The following is a 4,623-nucleotide window of genomic DNA, read 5'->3' on the forward strand; positions in this document are numbered from 1 at the left end:
AGGAGAGGCCCAGAGGCACATGCACCCCAATCTGTGCATGGGGCAGAGGTGTCTGCCACAGTGAGCTGGGCTTTGCATGCTACTGCAGCTGCTCCGGGAATGGCATAACACCATGTGCATCCTGCCACCGGTGAGCAGGGGGTACAGCGCAGCTCAGAGGTGGCAGGCATGTAGTGTAGCGCAGATCCCGGGGCAGCTGCAACAGGGAGCAAAACCCAGTGTGTAGAGGCAGCCGCTTCTGCCCCATCCACAGAACAGAAGGGCCCGTGCCTGTTGAGCCTAAGCCGGGGTATACATAGTGGTGGGAGCCCCCCACCACACCCCTAGATGAGCTGCCCATGTTCCAATTATCCCACCACTCAGCCCAGCCCGGGCTCCATTCACCACAGCCCCTGTCTCTGCTCATGCCCTGCTCCTTCCCCCACCACAGGGGCCTCAATCTGTGCCCACCCCAGCTCCTTCCCCTTCATGGAGTAGATTGGTACTTGCCTGCTGTGCTGGACAGCCAGTGATGCACATGCTGGGCTGTCTTGCAGCCCTACTTGCTGCCCTGCATTTGTGGGTATCTGTTAGCCCTGGCCTTCCACCGCCTATGAGGAGAAAACATTGTATGCACCAATGGCAATCCATGGAATAATTCTGATTGAATCAGCTACAATGAAGAAGACAGTTATCTGTCCTCTGCATCTCTTCTGCTCTGGAAGAGGGTTTCAGTTAATGGCACACAGTACCCCTGTATGGATGCATCTACATGAGATGCTTTACTGTGCATTAGCCTAATCTAATGTAAAGGATCACAAGACAAGTGCACTAGGCTAATGAGCATTAAAATAGGCTAATGCATATTTTTCTAGTACCTAAAAATACTGGGTGTTTTCACACATGCTCTGGGGGTGGGGAGGGGGGCATTAATTAAAGTGGCTCTGAGAGCTGCTCTAATTAAAGTGCTGCAGCATCTCATGTATCAGTGTCCTCATACTTCAGAATGGCCATGGGGGTGTTTTAACTAAACTTGTGGAATAAGCTTTAGTTAAAGTGTCCCCACCACCGTTTTGGAGCAGGGGGATGCTGATACATGAGAAATGGAGGCTAGCTGGAACTGTAATTACAGTGCATTGGAACAGCCTCCCAGAATGTCTACAGGCACCCACAGGACACTTTTACATGTGCTATGGGGCTACAGGGGCAGTGTTTTAATTAAAGCAGCTCCGAGAGCCACTCTAATTAAAGTGCCTCTGAGTCTTCTGTATCAGTGTCCCTGTGCTTTAAAATGGTTCATTCAGTGTGCTTTAGTTCAAGTGCTCCCACTGCCATTTTTAAGCATGGGGACACTGATACATGAGACAAAAGAGTCTGCTGGAGTGTGGTGTGGCACGTTTATGCCCTAGAGGGAAGCCGGGAAGCCTCCTGGTGGCTGTATGACCCCTGCCCAGCTCAACCTCTATTACAGCCCTCCCTTAATTACTCATCCACCATGCCTTGTTCTTTCTAGAGGTTAAATGAGGGAGGCTGCCCACAGGCCCTAGAGCGAGCCGTAGTTCACTTGCAGTACCACTGGGTCCCTCCTGGGCCCTCAGCCACCTTGATTCAACCCTTAAGCTCAATAGACCCACTTGGCTGGCCTGTGCTTCTGCAGGGTCCCTGTAGCTTCAAGGGCTATATGCATATCTGTGCCCTTGTAGGGCACCCATAGCCTTAAGGGCTCAGTGCATGGTTCCATTTCTTCCCCTACACCGTGCCCCAAGACTCACAAGTGTTTTCTCTCTTTGATGTTAACTGTTAGTATGCATGGCCCCCTTGAGTCCTTGGACCCCCTGGTCCCTTATGTGGCCTCCCTCTGAGCTCTCGGACCCATGTTCCCACACACAGCCCCTCCTTCAGGCTCTTGGATCCCTGGGCCCACATGCAGCCCCTCTCCTGGAATCCCAGATCCCTGGTTTTGCACACAGCCCCTATCCCTGGCTCTTAGATAGACCTTCTAGTCCAACTTATCGTGCTCAGACTTGTGGATTCTCTGATCAGGGTCTCAGCATTTTCCTAAACTGCCAGACACCTTACTGGGCCCCACTCTCAGTTTGAGAGCTCCTGGATTACTCATTCTCTAAATAGGCCTTGAGCCTGCCACCACAGGGCTCAAGGCTAAACTACTGGTGTTACTTAAATAAACAAGAAACATCTCAGCCCTCTGGCAGACACCTTGAACTCTCTAGGGGTTTAACATAAACAAAGGCCACTTGCCTGTAAAACCCAGTCTTTCTTGGCCCAAGGAACTTGCCTCTGTTCCTAGGCCTGCATAGTTGTTTAGAGAAACCCAGGTCTCTTCAGGAGCCCTGCTTCCCTGGTTGCCAAGGAAAGACAAGCTGACTGATGCAGGCTCTGTGCTTATATAGCTCCAGTCTAAGCCCTCTTATGGTCAGTTGAGTTCCTCATTAGCTCCACCCTGCCACCTGCAAACAGCCTTTCAGACTGCTTGCACTTTTTAGGAGCAGGCACACTCCAGTGCCCTGCTACATGCAGCAATTGTCATGTTCTAGCAGACTCAATTAATCAAGATGCCCATAGGTATTAGATTTAATGCACATTAAAGTGCATTAGCACATGTGTAGATACTGACCAATAGCAAATTTGTCCCAGTCAGCCAGTCCACTAGGGGACCAGCCTCCAGCCAGGGGCAGAGCACTACGGCCAAGATCCCCACCAGCTATGGGGCAGGGGCAACTCCTCTGAAGTCCCTGCCTGGCCTTTAGCCCCCAGGTCTGCCCCGTGGGCCTTAGGCCAGGCGCCGCCTGCCCCTGGCTACTGTGGATTTCTGTGGTGAGCCTGTCTTGGCAGCAGCAGTGCTACATAGCCCCAGCCTGAGTCAGAGGGCTTTGCTGTCTCATCCCTGGCCCCTGGGCATTGTGCCTCTGTGCCCTGGGCACATGCCATTCCAGCACTCCTGCAAGCCCCTTGCCATCCTCTCTGGACCTGCTGCTGTACCTGCCTGCCCCCTGGATACTGGGCCCTTTGTTGGAGGCTATGAGGCACAGCCAATGGCACCCGCAGTCCCTGGTGGAGACAACCCCTGGACATGTCAGCCTCCCCAACCCTGGGCAATCAGCTTCAAGACTCAACTGGGTGGCAGTTGGGTGACAGTTGGGTGACAAATGGCCTGGTGGCCATTGGGGTGAAGCTGATGTGTAGAGGTAGTAGCTGATGTGCAGGTGGGGCACCCAGGCCAATGCCCACATACAGGGGTGATGTGTAGGGGGTGCACATGGGTGCATGTGCACCCCCTGCAAAAACGTGCTGCTGACACTGTCGGTGGTGCCTGCAGATGGTCGCCACTTGCCACTTCACCACCAACATCTGTGGGTGGTCAGCAATCCCCACTGGCCACCTTCGACACTCCTAATGGTGCCTGCGGGTGGTTGCCAACCCCTGGTCAACCCCCTGCCACTGACAGTACCAGCAGCATCTGTGAGAGGTCCCCACTTGCTGTCACCGGGCTCCTGCCACTGCACTCCTGCTGCCACCAGCACAGCCATGCCCCCCCAGCTGCTGAGGACACATGCCATTCATGCTCACATATATGAGGACATTGGCCTGCATGAGGGAGTGCAGCCACAAATGGTCTGGGAGGCAGTGCCGTACTGAATGTCAAAGGCCCTGTGACAGACCACAACAGATGATCTGAGGTAGCCTGCAGGACCATACAGTGCATGAAGGAGCTGGACAGAATCTTGGCTCCCAGAGGCCCATCCAAATGCACCACCTCCATGAGTGCAGAGTGGACACACCCTGCTCCTGGACTGGCTGGTCACCATCACAGAGAAGCAGCTGGCCAACTCATGGGCCTGGCATGAGGTGGACCTCACACATGAATGGAAGACATGTACACATGTGCACATGTACAAGAATGTGCACATGTACAGGAGAAGGACTGGTAGAATCAGGCATACCATGCCCAGCTCCTGGACCTCAAAGAGAGGCCCTCCTTGAGAGGATGATGGCTTCCCAGGCCATGAGCAGGCTTCCATGGAAGCTCAGGCAGTGGGTGCCATGGAGGAGGACTGCTGGGTTCTCAACAGCATTCTGGCCCTGGCGGCCTCCTGCATACCTCTGCTCCCAGTGGCCTCAACCCCACCTGCTGCCTGGCAGCCACCTGCTGCATAGGCACTGGCACCTTGGTTGCACATGCCATGGCAAGCCCAGTGCATGAGGGCCTTGACTGGTTGCTATGGTGGGTGCTGCCCTACTGGCATGGTTGGCTCCCCCTCTTGCATCCAGTGGGCTGGGACAGGAAGGACCATTTGCAGTGATGGCCCCATGACAGGCAGCTCCTGCTCTAAGCTGCATGGAGCCAGGGTGAGCGGTGGGGCTGGGCCCAGGTGGGAGTGCTAGACAGCAGGGGCCTTGGGGCAGGAGCCAGAACAAGGGCACCTGGCCAGTGGAGGTGCTGCTGCACCTCAGCCAAGGCCCACTGAGGGGCTTGAGGCTGAGCAGTGGGAAGCTTCCAGGGGGCAGGCAGAGCTGTGGCCAGGGGCAGGGCACTGGGTGGCATGAAGGTGACCATCAGGGCCAGGACAGTGTCCAGCACCCAGCATTCCAATTCTATGGCCTCTACTGTCCTGGCCCCCAGGC

Source organism: Alligator sinensis, unplaced genomic scaffold (genome assembly GCF_000455745.1).
Source record: "Alligator sinensis unplaced genomic scaffold, ASM45574v1 scaffold329_1, whole genome shotgun sequence".
In the NCBI taxonomy this organism is placed as follows: Eukaryota; Metazoa; Chordata; order Crocodylia; family Alligatoridae; genus Alligator; species Alligator sinensis.